The sequence below is a fragment of the Dromiciops gliroides genome, chromosome 1 (assembly GCF_019393635.1).
Source record: "Dromiciops gliroides isolate mDroGli1 chromosome 1, mDroGli1.pri, whole genome shotgun sequence".
Taxonomy (NCBI): Eukaryota; Metazoa; Chordata; class Mammalia; order Microbiotheria; family Microbiotheriidae; genus Dromiciops; species Dromiciops gliroides.
This window is the reverse complement of record NC_057861.1, coordinates 709,848,133-709,863,504: the sequence shown is the minus strand read 5'-3', so window position 1 is coordinate 709,863,504 and position 15,372 is coordinate 709,848,133. Positions and strand designations below refer to the sequence as shown.

Below are 15,372 nucleotides of genomic sequence, written 5' to 3'. Positions count from 1 at the left end.
AGCAAATAGCATAGTGTCTGGTATATAGTAGGTGTTTAATAAATGCTTATTGATTGCCAGTGGGGATTCCTTTTTGAGTATGAGTTGTACTAGGGGTTCACTGAGGTCCCTTTCAATCTTAAATTCTGTGATGCTGTGGAATATCAGAGATGGAGTCTTGGTTTGTGGAGATACTTAGGCGGTGCGTTATCATGGGAGTAGAAAAAAATAGCTGCATATTCTGGGACTTGCATTTAGATGAGCTGGGTTGGAGTGATGCCTTTGTGGCTTCTTAGATGTGGGACCCTTCCCTGAGCCCCAGTTTTGTCACCAGGAATAATATAATATTTGCATTCTATATCTCAGTGCTGTCATGAGAGATGTGCTTTGCATACTATTAAATGTTATATAAATGTGGGCTATAATTATTTATTTATAGGTAGAATGATGTAAGTGAAGGGCTTTCATCTGCTTGCTAATGTAGATGAAATTTTAACAAAGGTGACATCCAAGAACCTGGGTCCCCTCAACCATACCTCACATCAGGGGCTGGGGTCTCCTTTCCACCTAATTAAAAATTCAATAGCCTGGACAGATAGCTCATCAATATTTCACCTTGCACACCCCTCCCCTGCCAGGAGAAGACTGTGAAACTCTTGGTGAATTAGGTATGTCTGTGAAGACCCTGAAGACTCAGTGCTCTTGTCTAAATGGGTCATAGGTATCTTGTTGACAGGTGTGTAATGGCTAGTCATGAGGGTGGGTGGAGGGTGGAAGACGATGAGTCTCGACTCTAGGTGAGGAGGGGAGTGAGTCTCTCAGCCATTGGATGGGGGAAATACTTATAATAGGAGACTGAGACTAAGCTATCTGTATATCAGTGTCATGGTAGAGTAAGTAAGGGAGTCTCTTAGCTCCTAAATGACAGGTCAGAGAAAAAGCAAAGCAATCACTAAATGATAAATAAGTAAATACTCATTAAATAAAAATGGCGTAACCCCACACATCTCTCCCCTATACACCACTGGTCATCCTAGGCCAAACTATTTATTTTTGTTCTTGGCCTAGTCATCAAAAGGTTAATGACCATATGGGACAGGGTTAGGGGAGGGAGGCCAGGAGGTCAAAACTAAGGAATAAGTCACTCAAGACAGGTATAGACAGGGAAAAAAAAGAGAACCAGGTAAGCCTACCATTGGGACCTGGAGAAGAGGTTGTATGTACATGAATCTCAGGTGGAGTTGACAAAAAATAGTAGTGGGGTGTTGTGGGAAGGTCCCTGAGTGTGGAGTCAAGTTCTTGACCTTGCTTCTTAATTAAGCTGTACGGTCTTGAACAAATCACCTCATCTCTCCAAGCCTCAGTTTCCTCCTCTGTAAAATGCAAAGCACAGATGTTATTATCCCCATTTCACAGAGGAGGAAACTGAATTCTGAAAATGTAACCTTTATTCTTGCCTGGGATCACACAGTAAGTAGGTGAGCCTGGACATGAACATAGATCTCCCAATAAACTTCCTGATAATTAGAGACACAGTCTTTCCTTTCAACACTGGAATGGGCTGCTTGAGGAAGTAATGGCTTGCCTCTCAATGAGAATCTTAAAAAGGTTGGATGACCTTTCATCATACATGTTGTAGATGGCCTCTAAGGTCCCTTCCAACTCTAAAATTCTATCACTGTGACTCAACTATCTCTAAAGTCCTTTCCAGCTTGAAATCTCCTCTTTCAAATCAGGCTACCATGGTGTTCTTTTTGTTTTGTTTTTGCAGGGCAATGAGGGTTAAGTGACATGCCCAGGGTCACACAGCTAGTAAGTGTCAAGTGTCTGAATCCAGATTTGAACTCAGGTCCTCCTGAATCCAGGGCTGGTGCATTATCCACTGCACCACCTAGCTGCCCCATGGTGTTCTTTTAACACTGTTGGGATATGCTGGTCATATTTCCTCTTGACCCTGCTAGTGGTGGCCTGCTGGGATCGAGTTCTTTTATGTGTTTTCCAGGTGCTGACATACTTGAAAGAGATTTTGAGAGAGCTTACTTGACATTTGCCCATTATTATCTATAGGTTACCCCTAAATCATAGGCTTTGTTAAAAGCTTGACTTGGACATTTTTCTTCTTAGGAAGGAGGAGAAAAAGGACTTTCTGGATGTACTGTCTGAGTTGTTCTGGGATGGATGTGCATTTTTCTTATAAAAGTATCCAGAGCCTGTATGTGAGTGCCCAGAAAACAATTTCATGTTCAAGGTACTCTGTATATCAGTACCTACTCAAAACCATAGCTCGTTAATTAGTGACCCATTTGTTGACTTTTAGCAGCCAACTAGAGGAAACATCAGCCTTTTTTTTTGGTCATGGACCCCTTTGACAGTTTGACATAAAACAAAATGCATAATATCACAATGGCAATGAATTCTATTGAAATATATTGATGTGTTGAAATATTATGTGACCTACTGAAATATTATCTTAATATAACATTAACCACATCAAAATATAGGAATCAAAATATTTTTAAAAAGACATTAAACCAGAGCAGCTAGGTGGAGCAGTGGATAAAGCACTGGCCCTGAATTCAGGAGGACATGAGTTCAAATCTGACCTCAGACACTTGACACTTACTAACTGTGTGACTCCGGGCAAGTCACTTAACCCTCATTGCCCTGGAAAAAAAGACATTAAACCAAATAGCATAGCAGCCTGAATAATAAGAAAAAAACCCATGTTCAGATAGTTAGCTACATCTGTGAGGGAGGGCAAATTCTCAGAGAATCCATGTGAAAAGGGAATAAGCATATAGAGATACATGACCAGAAAATACACATGGGGAGGACACACATAGCAGACCTGTATTGCCAGGGCAACTCCTGCCTCCAGTGCTGTGGAATCCCAGATGGACTCTGCTCTCTGCTGTTTTGCCTCTGTTGTTGCATCATTGGTCTCCATTGGTCATTGTGTTATCTATGTTGGGTGGTGTGACTACTCTCTCTTTTCTATTGTATCTGTTGGGATGGTCTCATGATTGCTGAGCTGCTTTCTGCCACTATCTATTAGGTCTTGAAATATTCAACCTCTTTCTGGTCTCCTGCTTTTTGTTGCCATCTCATGGGATACAATGGCTAGTAAGCCCTTCCCTGACAAAGAAAGAAAGGCTAAAGTTATTTTATGCATAGCTTAGCATTGGGAGCCACATCTTAACTAGTAGAAGCTATTGTCTTTTATTTATTTTTTTTGACAGCTTTTTTTTCTGGTGTTGATCCCCTCAAAAGTATTGATGTTAAAATTTTGTTTTTACATATATTTTGGAAAATAAAATTCTATTCAAAAAGTAATAAAAAAGTATCGGGCTCCAGATAAATAATGGACTTGAGGTTAGAAAATTCCATTGAACTCCTGTTAAATGTCTTATATCTTATTTCTCTGTCCCCATAATACATTTGGGAGATTGCACCTCCAACTCATCCCCCACCTACATTCCAGGAGTTGTGTGAGGGATGGGATCACCTCCTACCATGTTTCTGTTCTACATGCAAATGAACCTAGGGGCAGCAACAAAATGATTGCTTTTTGCTCAAGTTCAAGTCAACATAAGCCTCAGTGTTATCCCTATTTATCCTTATGCAACAACAACAGCAACAACCATCACACATATAAGGACCTGGAGTTAGGAATATCTGAGTTCAAATCCAATTGCCTACTAGCTGTGTGACCCTGGGCAAGTCACTTCATGACCATCAGCTGCAGTTTTCTCATTTGTAAAATGGGGATAATAATAGCACCTACCTTCCAGGGTTGTTGGGAGAATAAAATGAGCTAATATTTGTAAATCACTTTGATAACCCATATAAATGCTGGATATGATGAAGATGATTTATAATTTACATGATACTTTTTTTTTTAAAACAATAACACTGTGGGAAATAGGCTCAGGGAACTTCAATGATTTATCCAAAGTCACATGGATAGTAAATGGGTAACCTAATTTTCTTTGCTTTCTGTTGCTAAAATCAACTTTCTGGCCTGGTTTTTGCTTCTCTAACCTTGCTTTTTATCATCTTCTTCCATCCTTCCCCTCTTCTGAATTTCCCTTTTTCTGTCAAGGGCACCACAACCCTTCTATCCACTCGGGTTTGCCACCTTGGAGTCGGCCTTGCTTCTTCACTCTTCCTTAGCTTCTGTAGCCAAGCAGTTGCTGAGTCTCAGTGTTTTTTTCTCCTCAGTCCCTGTCTTCTCCATCCCCCTTTTCTCCTCTCATAGGAGAGAAGGCTCTTAGGCTCTTATCACCTCTCACCTGCATTATTGTAGTAGCCTCCATGCCCACTTCTCTGTCTCTTGTTCATCCTCCAAAGTAATCTTTTATTTTTGTGGGGCAATGAGGGTTAAGTGACTTGCTCAGGATCACACAGCTAGAAAGTGTCAAGTGTCTGAGGCTGCATCAAAGTAATCTTTTAAAACACATGTCTGATTATGTCACTGTCATCCTCAAGTCCTCAAGGATTATTTAGTTTAACACTGAAGAGAAGAAGGGGAAGCTGGGTGGTACAGTAGATAGAATACCAGCCCTGGCATGGGGAGAGCTTGAGTTCAAATCTGACTTCAGACACTTACTAACTGTGACCCTGGGAAATCACTTAATACTGATTGCCTCCAAAAAATAAACATGCAAAAAAGAACTCTGAAGAGAAGAAGGAATTGAGGCTTAAAGAGGTTAAATAAACTATTTAAGGTTATGCAAGTAGCAGGGCCAGGATTTGAAGTGATGTCCTCTGAGTCAGTGTCAGCAAGGAGAGCTGAATCTGGGGCAAGGACCAGCTGTGTGACCTGATAAAAGTCACTTAACCTCTCTGGGCCTCAGGTTCCTCACCTGTAAAGTAAGGGGGTTGAATGAAATGACTGCTGATGTCTCTTCCAGTTCTAAATCTATGAGCCTGTGGCCAGATACTGTATTCTTTATGTTTGCTGATATTAAGCAATAGCTCTCATGCAGTATAGGGTTATACTCATAACATGGTATAATGGGAAGAATCCTGGAAGAACTAGGTTTGATTTCTGGCTGTGGAGGGGACACACACACACACACACACACACACACACACACACACACACAGATAGACAGAGACAGAGACAGAGACAGACAGACAGGCACACAGAGACAGAGAGACACAAATAGAGATGGAAAGAGAGACATACAGAGACACACAGAGACAGACATACAGAGACAGAGAGAGACTGAGAGACAGAGACAGAAACAGAAACAGAGAGAGGACAGAGAAAGAAGAGAGAGAGAAAGAGAGGAGAGAGGAGAGAGATAAAGAAATAGAGATGGGGAATTGGAGAGGCAGAGTCAGAGAGAGAGATAGAGACAGAAAAAGAGATAGAAGGGAACAGAGAAAGGGACAAAGTGAGACAGAGGCAGCCATCCAGAGAAACAGAGAGATAGAGAAGTATTTACCTTTTCATGAATAAGAATACTTTCTATATCATACCATCATTGAGTCTTTTCTTGGAGACTTCCAGGAGGAAGAGCCCCTAGATTTGGAGTCAGAGAACCTGTATTCCCGTACTGGCTCCGTTACTTGCCTCCTGAGTGACCTTAGACAAATCACTTCCTTTCTTTGGGGTTTCTTTTCCCCCTCCCTTAAAAAGGGGGTTAAACTAGATGCTCTACAATAATCCCCCCTTTTAAATCCTATTATCCTGTATCCCCTAAAACTCCACCCCCCACATGGTACTTACTAGTATTGTGACTATGGACAAGTCACTCAGCCCCACTGAACTTCAGGTTCCTCACATTTAAAATGAGAATGATGTTCCTCGTGTTACTTCACAGGGTTGTTAGAGGTATTAGATAGGATCATGTACATGACCGTCCTCAGCAAATGATAAAGTGCTGTGAAAATATAAGTTATGATGGAGATATGAAGCATCGCCTCAAGCTGGTGTTGCTTCAGGTCAGTGGGAAACTGGCCAAATAGTTCTGTTCCCGGTGTAAACATTTAAGAGTGAAAGGTCCTTTGTCCTCAAGTGAGCAAGGGCAGACCCACTTTAGTTTATTTTTCTCTCTCTGTGACTCCAAACATTTTCCATGTTGTATGTGTGCAGTAGAATGTAAATTCCTTGAGTCCAGGGATGGTTTCATTTTTGTATCCCTTGTGTCTAGCTCAGTGCCTTGTAATTAGTAGGGGCTTAATAAATTCTTGTTGAATGAAAGACAATCATGGTAACTATTAATTTACTTTTCTTTGCTCTCTCCTACTAGTTTGTAAGCACCTGGGGTGAGGGATGGTGTCTTGTTTATTATTGTCTCCAATGGGGACTTTGCACATCTAGTTGATATTTATGAAGTGGTTGGTTGTTGAATGAAAGAGTGAATGAATGGAGGAAGGAAGGAAGGAATGGGTCTGGAGAGCTCACTCCCAGTGACGCAGTCTCCACATTCTTGTTTGCAGGTTGCCGTGCACGTGGAGATTGGACTCATTGGAGAAGGAGCCAAGACAACAGGTGAGAGTTAGAGGTGCTATTTTCCCAAGAGCCCACCATAACTTGGGACATACTCCAAGATTGTTTTGTAAAAGCCTCACTCATTCCATATTCATGTTCCCATTCTTTGCTTGAGCAAACCAGAAGTTACTAAAAGAATTGACCAAGATCTCTGGAAGAGTTATAGAAGATGAATTTTCTTGGGGGGTGGATTTGGCCCTTGGCATAGGCAGAGTAGATGGCCACCACTTTGGGTATAATTTGGGGGGAGTTTCAGATATTTCCTCCTCCCAAACCTCCACCAAATCCTACCATTAGAGTCACTATTCTGGGTTGAGACACCGAAGGCTTCTGCAAATAGGTTATCTGGGATGGGTAACATTATACCATCATTACCCATTTACGCTCTGGTAAGGACCCATTTATCAGATTATCTGTAGCAGAGAGAGGAGAATGGGACTGGAACCCAGGATAAGTAAGTTTTAACTTTGTGGTGGTATGTGAATGGCAGAAGAGGAGGGGGAGGGAGTTCTGACATTGGGGAATAGAGATCTGCTCATGTCAGTCTGACTTAACTGTTTTTTGGTGAGGGCCTAATCATGACCATTTTTTCTCAAGTACTGGATGGGCAATCTTCCCTGCAATATCTGTCAAGCAGCCCTTCTCAGTTTCCTGTGAGTCTCTGGAGCCCATAGACATTGCATTATTTATCCTCATTGAAAATCCTCCTTGCTGTCAACAGCCAAGTTCCTCACATTCTCTTTAAGAGACTTAAAGGCAGAACAGAGTGGATACATTTTTTTCTGTGCTGTTAGTTTCTTAGGCTAGCCTTTTGGGCATCTTACCTAGTTAGGGTTCAAGTATAGAAAGTAATTGGGATGGCTGGGTCTTTGTTTTAAGTCTTTAAAATTTAGATTATTATTTGAGAAGTAGGATATTGTTAATTTTCCAGTTAGAAATCTTTAAGAGGTGCAGTGGTAAGGCTTTATAGAGCCACAGCATTGCTAAGGTTGGAAAGCACTTTCAATCATCTTATCTCTAGCTTCTTAAACTGTGGGTGGGGACCCCATATAAGGTTGCAAACAATTCGGCAACAGTAAAAGGCTATGTATACCTATTTTATATACCTATATACCTAGGGTCGTGTAAAAATTTCTTGGGTGAAAAGGGGTCCTGATCTAATTGACCCCCTGCCCCCATTTCAGACAGCAGGAAATGGGAGCCTGGAGAAGATGAATCGCTTTCTTTAAGTGCCTAAATAGAGCACTGGGATTGGAGGTAGGAGACGGGATTCCTCATTGTAGCTTTGCTGTTAAGTCCTTGTGTGACCCTGGGCAAGTCATTTCATTTCTTAGAATTTGTTTCTTCTTTCATTGAAAAATTTGGAGGTTGGGTTGGAGAGTCTGTCAGGTCCCTTAATATTCTATGATCTGGAGGAAGAATTGCAATATGGCCTTGATTTTTGTCTAAGAACTGTGACCCTGATGTTTCTGGATCTCTTCTCTCTTGGGTCCCAGATAATGAAGTAGGGCCTCTCTTGCAGTTATTGAACACCTGATAAATATTTATTAAATTGAATGATCAAAGTATGTTTTATTGAAGTCATCTAGATAAGAAAGGTCAAATATCATGTACTGTGGCAATGATAAAACACTTTCCACCAGATTAAAATGTAATTTGGAATTATTCAAGAAAATAAATAAAAATACAATTTTGTTGTTGTTTGGTTATGTCTGGCTCTTCATGACCCCATGGATTGTATTGTTCATGGGGTTTTCCTGGCAAAGATGATAGAGTGGTTTGGCATTTCTTTCTCCAGTGGATTAAGGCAAACAGAGTTTAAGTGACTTGTCCAGGGTCTCACAGCTAGTAAGTATCTGAGGCTGGATTTGAAATCAGGTCTTCCTGACTCCAAGCACAGCACTCTATCTACTGAGCCATCTAGCTATCTCCTAAAATACAATAGAACATAGATAATGTTAATATATAGTTTTCTAAGTCGGTATGCAGCTGAATTTCCCGGATTGTATTTGAGTTTGACACCATTATCAAATGACTCACAACAACAGCTCAGGCTTGAGAGATGAGGGGTGATTAGAAAAGTGGGAGCTTGTGCCTATGAAGTTCTAGGCCAACATAGAGGCAGCATTGTACAGCAGAAAGAACATGAAGTTTGGAGCCAGAGGACTGGTTCAAACTTTGCCCGTTTTTATCTCTGTTTTCTTTCAAGTCACTGTATTTTCCTGAAACTCAGTTTCCTTCTCTATGAAATGGGAGGGGGGTTTCACTAGATGATCACTAAGGTCCTTTCTGGATCTAAATCTATTTTCATCCAGCCTCTGCTCAAAGCCCTAAAGAGATGACAAACTCACTACCTATCTTGGCAGTGACTTGGACATAGCTTAATTGTTAGGAAGTTTGTCCTGACAATGACCAGTGTTCTTTCCGCTATATTGGGGGATAGGTTAGTCTCTCACTGTTTATTAACCTTTGGGGGCTCCACTAAGGTGTTCCACCAGTAGGGTGACAGAGCCATGCTCTGGGTTTCCCCAGTCTGATCAAAGCTTCCAGACTTTGTGCTGCAGAGGTATGGCTTTGGTGACCTCCCCACCATGGCCAAGTTCTGGGGGACAGTAATAGGGACTGGACCTGGATTTAATCAGTATGGGGGATTCCCTCTGCCTGTGCAGCTCATCCATCTCCTTCTCTGCAAAGGGTTAAACTACTCTTTCAAGATCACACGGCTACTAAGTAAAGGGTTCTTTCCATCCTTTCCCTTCTGTGACAAGACTGCCAGGGCCTCGGAGCCATGTCCTCATCACACTGCTGGATGACTAAGGAAGAAATCATGAAGCAATGGCAGGAATTTCTAAACTGGGAGAAACTGTCAAGATTTTATAGGGAGTTTCCATGTAAAGTACTTACTGAAGATAAAAATATCTCCCTGAAGACACATCGAGGAGCTCTTGCTACCACCCTCTGAACATCTCTGGCTTTTCAAAGTGCTATCTCATCTCCCATCTTACTGGATCCTCCTTCCCAGCAGCTTGGTGGAGGAGGCAGGGCTGGGATTATCATTCCTATTTGACAGCAAAAGAAAGGAAAGCACAGAGCATGGAGGTGATTTTCCTAAGGTTACACAGCCAACAATTGACAGAGCTGGGACTAAATTCTGAATCCCTTGTGCTTTCTGGACTCTGCTCCCTCTGCCTCTGCCTGTGTCTTCCAGACTTACTTCAGCCTGAGATACAAGTGACAGGCTGGTTGACAGAGCTCTCTCTAGGGTATAGTGATTCAGCCTAGAGTGACTGTCCTTGCTGGGTACTTTGTGGAGGTCTCCCTGTCTCATAGGTAGTGACTCATATCAGGAAGATTGTCTACAGGTGGTGGTAACTAGCGATGGGGGGAAAACGAAAAAGATCTGAGGCTCAGATCCAATGACCTCCCCAGGGGATTCATAGCAAAGAGGAATTAACTTTTTTTGATTTGGTCACTGAAGATAGAATTGGGATCTACATGTGGAAGAAACAGGGATTAAGATTTTGGCTCATTCTAAGAAATTTAATATTAGTACAGCTATTCAAAAAAGGAAGTTTAATTACAATTATGGCTTATATTTAAAGTAGCATTACCATTCCCCCTACAAACTTGTATTTGAAGGTTTTAGTCTTCCAGTGAGGCAGCTGATATATCATGTTCTATTAGTAACCTTTGTGAGTGGAGCTCTCACCAATGTGCTTCCATTAATGTTCATTGAGTAGACTCAGTGAACTCTTAAAGGTATTTAGTCAAATGGAATAGCAAGAGTAGTAGTTTCAAATCAGGCTTATGAGCCTAAGTCCTGCTCTTATCAATATACACAATGTCTGAGGAGGGGTCTGGATACAAACTGAAAGCACACTCAGAATGAGGCATGTGTGTAATGAACACTTGTAGCCAAAGCAACTCAGAACTCCCAAACTGCAGGGTCCAAATGTCTCTTCTGCCTCTGTAACTGTGGGTCTTCTATGTCTTTCATTACTTTCAACCATAATACACACATTCACCACTGGGCATAGTATCAGGGCTAGGTGGGTAGTTCTGCTGGTGGGCTGGGCTGGGCTGGGCTAGTTTTTCACAGGTTGGAAAGCATCTCAGTTGGAAAGGTTGTTACACTGTACTCCCTCACTGGCCACTTTGCTGTTAGAATGGGCTACTCTTTGCTAGGATGGTCTGTTCCTTCACTCAATTAGGCTTACTCCTTCATGGAAGCTCTATGCTCAGACACTTTTTATGCCTAACTCAGCTGAGAACCTCAGCTTTGAATAACTGTTTTGGAAAGGGCAAAGACTCTTAGCCTGGGTTTGGCAGAAGTCACTCTATTTTTAATGCCTTGGTTGGGCTCAAAGACTTAAAAAAACTTTTTCAAAAAGCAGGCAGCAGTGCAGAAAGCTATAACTTCTTTTCTTGACATCTCTTTCTGGTTCAAGGCTAGATCCCCTCTGTGAGAGATCTCACTGTAACGTATGGTGACCACCAAAACATTTCCCAAATCTAAATCTCTGTAGACTATCACCATTGACCAAATAGTCACTAAATAGTTTAGGGGATTAGGATTCCCCAGTTGTTTATCTCCTAAGTCTCTCCTTTCGGCCCTATGAAAATGACTGGCTGGTAGAAGCCAGGTACCTAGGCAATCTATGTCCTGGTTGCAAGTATATATATTTGTTGTTGTTTTTTGCAGGCAATGGGGGTTAAGTGACTTGCCCAGGGTCACACAGCTAGTAAGTGTCAAGTGTCTGAGGCCAGATTTGAACTCAGGTACTCCTGAATCCAGGGTCGGTGCTTTAACCACTGCACCATCTAGCTGCCCCACAAGTATATTTTTTTCTACTGCTTTCCTGGCTTTGCAAATCAGCTACTTAAAGACTCACATTGTATCTAACCCTTCCCTTAAGATCTACAAATTTGTCAAATCTGAAAGAGCCCCCCCCCTTAAATTTATATATTACAAAGATTTGGAAAATGGGTTGCCTTGGGAATCTCCCACCACTGAAGATCTTCAAGCAGAGACTGAATAACTTCATCAGTGATACTACAGAGGGAATTCCTGCCTCATACATATGGGTTGGCTTCATTATTGTTATTGTTTTTATTAAGTTTGTTGTTTTTTAAGTTTTAAGGTTATAGGTAGTGTGGTACAGTGGAGAGAGCATAATAGACTGTGATGTTAGAGGATCTGGGTTCAAATTTTGCTTCTTCAGTTTACTACCTGAGTATCCTTAGACAGGTCTCTTAACCACGATGAGCCTCTGTTTCTTCACCTGAACATTAAGGAGGTTGGATTCAATGGCCTCTGAGGTACTTTCTAGTTCAATATCTCTGATCTTATAATTCTAATATTTCCTCCTAGTACATCTCTCAACCATCCCCTAAACAAGATAGGACTGCCACCTGCCCTTCTGCCACTGGAGCCTTGGGGTTACTTTATCTTCCCCCTAAAGTTCCCTTTCTAATCAGTTTCCTCATTTTGTTTATTGGAGACAGATGGGTGTTGCAGCGGATGGGGCACTGGTTGTAGAGTCAGGAAAAGTTGAGTTCAAATCTAGCTTGACACTTAGTAGCTTTGTGACTCTGAGCAAGGCACTTAACCTCTGACTGCCTCAGTTTCCTCAACTATAAAATGGGAGTCATAATAGCACTTACTTCTCAGGATTGTTGTGAGGATTAAATGAGATGATATTTATAATGTGATTAGCACAGTGCCTGAATATAGTAGGTGCCTGATAAATACCTATTTTCTTCCTTTTCCTTTTGCTTCCAAGTACATCATGTGTTTGTTCTTTTCTTTCTACTCTCACTCTCTCACCACTCTTGCTTAGGTCCTCATCTCCTCTCACCTGTACTATTGCAAGAGCCTCCTAACTGGTCTCCCTGTATCCACTTTCTCCCTTCATCAATCCATCTTTCACATGACTGCCAAAATAACCTTCTTAATGACCCCTTAACATCCATGCTCAGAAACCTCAATGTCTCCTCTTGCTTCTAGGAGAGGCTTTGGACTCCTTAGCTTGGCTTTTAAAGCTTTCCATTATCTGGCTCCAACCTACTTGTAGCATCATTTCTTTCTTTTCTCCTCTATACATTTGATATTTCAGTCAATTTGGGCTCTTAACTATTCCCTAATCTCATCCTGTATTTCACTGCCTCACTGTATTCATACTGATCATCTCCCATGTTTGGAACAAACTCCACTCAAATCTCCATCTGTAGACATACTCTTCCTTCAAGGGAAGGAAACTCAAGCACATCCACCTTCATAAGACCATTCTTGGATTCTCCATGTGAAAATGATTTATCACATTTTGAATTGTAGAGTATTGTCTCTATCTATCCTTTGTCTTTAGTTTATTTTCCATAGTGTAGGTCAACTGGGTGGCACAGTGGATAGAGCACTGGCCCTGGAGTCAGGAGGACCTGAGTTCAAATCCATCTCAGACACTTACTAGCTGTGTGACCCTGGGTAAGTCACTTAACCCCAATTGCTTCAAAATCCAGAGCCATTGCTAATCATCCTGATGGATATATTGCCACTGGATGGCTCTAAAAGAGAAAGTGAGGCTGGTGACTTTGCACAGCCCTCTCTCACTTAAATACAATGCACTGCAAGTTATGCCACCACCTCTCCATGTCATGGTTCTTTTCAAGAATGAAGGTCAAACAACAACAGTTCTCCATAGTGCCTTATTAGAATGCATGCTTTATCCCTTTAATTAGACTCTATAAGCTTTTTGAGGGCAAAACTGCATAATTTCTCATCTTTATTCTTCAATGACTCAAAAAGCATTTATTCAGTGATTAATATATGTTAGGTACTATGCTAAGTGCTGAGGATACAAAGAGAAAGCAAAAATAATCCCTACCCTCAAGGAGCTTATATTTTAATTGGAGAGCTATGTACTCATATGGATATGTACAACATATATACAGATTAGATACAAAGTCAATATACAGGGGAAGGTATTAGCAGCTGGGAGGACCTGAAAAGGCTGAGAGAAATGTTTAAGCTGAGTTTTTTTTAATTAAAAAATATATAGTTTTAATAATTTATTTTATTAAAGCTGAGTTCTTAAAGAAGTTAGGGATTCTAAGAGGTAGAGATGAGAAAGAAGAGCATTCAGGGCTTAGGAGACAATCAGCATAAGGATTGAAGGTGAGAGATGGGGCATTGTGTATGCAGAACAGTAAGCCTGTTGACTGGACCAGTCTAAGTGAAGGAAAGTAATGTGTAAGAAGGCTGGGAAGTTAAGTTTGAACAAGGACGTAGAGAATTCGAAATGTCTGTCACAGGAATTTGTATTTGATCTTAGAACTACATTGAGCAAAAAAACCCCTTCTGGCTCCTTTAATACTTTAGCAGGCTGTAATTTCACTAGTGGGGAGCATCACGGTGTTGTAAAAAGACCCCTGGGCTTGGATGGCGGTTCCACTGTCGATGTGATCTTGAACTTCCCCTCTCTGGACCTCAGTTTCTTCATCTAGAAAAGATGGGGTTTGAATCTGATGATGACAAGGACCCCTCCATGTAGAAATCCAATGATTCCAGGGTCAACTGCCTAGGATTCAGTTGCCTTTGTCCTCTCTGGATCTAAATGCCATGATTCAGTGACACAGATAGGAAATCCTCTAGAACTTGGTTGACATTCTGTGAGTTGTTGTGGCTATAAAGATTCAGCATCCAGGGATGACCTTTCCTATCCCTGGCTAGGCTGGTGCTTGGACAATTGATCTATCCTGGGCCTATGAGGTTCAGAACATAGACATTAACATGTAGTAGAAAAGAAAAAAAAGAAACATTGCTTTAAAAAGTTTAAATAAAAAGAAGCAAACCAAAAGCTTCCCTTGGGTCTAGTTGTGATTGGTGGAAGGAAAGGAGACAGTAGAGGAAAGGGAGGCCAAGGCACTTAAGACATAAACACTGAGTCCAACCTCTGAAGCTAACTAGCTGTGGGGGGATAAGTCATTTACCTTGCAAGTATGCAGGCAGCTCTCTGAGATGATACATTATGGAGGAGTTGCTGATCTTCATCACTGGAGGTAGTTTCCATACCAGGAGTTCTCCATTGTTGATAGTGTCTGTAACAACAACAAAAGAAATTCTGGTATAGGGGAACAGGAATGGTAGAAATCCACCCCCCCCCCTTTAGGTTGGCAACCCAGGTGGCACTGGTCCTGTATTCAGGAAGACCTGAGTTTAACCAGGCCTCAGATACTAGCTATATGATTTTGGGCAAGTCACAACCTTTGCCTGCCTCAGTTTCCTCAGTTGACAATTGGGGATAATAATAGTACTTATCTTTCAGGGTTGTTGTGAAAATCAAATAAGATAATATTTGTAAAGCACTTAGCACAGTGCCAGGCACAAAATGGGTGCTATATAAATGCTTGTAAGCAGATAGATGGCAGAGTGGTAGTGTGTTGGCCATGCAGTCAGGAAGATTCATCTTCAAATATGTTCAAATATGGCTGCAGACACTTAATAACTGTGTGACCCTGAGCATGTCACTTAGCCCTGTCTGCCTCAGTTCCTCATTTGTAAAATGAGCTGGGGAAGGAAATGGCAAACTACTCCAGTATCTTTGCCAAGAAAACACCAAATGGAGTCATGAAGATTCAGACACAACTGAAAACAACTGAACAACAACAAATATAAGTGCTTATTCCCTTTCCCTTTCCCCTTGCCTATAATCTATGGTCTCAGAGATTGCCTGGGGACACTGAGAGGGAACTTGCCCATGATTATATTGCTAGTATATTTAGGTTAAGGGGATCCTAGATCTAGAGTTAGGAAGGAGGCCTTTTAGTCCAGATCTTTCATTTTACACATGAGAAAATTGAGGGCCATTGACATTAAGTGACTTGCTCAAGGTCAT

At 41.4% G+C, this 15,372-nt stretch overlaps 1 protein-coding gene across 1 annotated transcript in view; it reads left to right on the top strand.

The window, feature by feature from the left end:
• The window catches only part of ATP2B2 (ATPase plasma membrane Ca2+ transporting 2), a 696,441-nt gene that overhangs the window by 95,628 nt on the left and 585,441 nt on the right, over nt 1-15,372 (top strand). Inside the window, exon 2 of the mRNA XM_043971621.1 lies at nt 6,430-6,481. The gene's annotated coding sequence lies outside the window, so the exon portion shown is untranslated. The remainder of the gene's footprint in view (nt 1-6,429; nt 6,482-15,372) is intronic.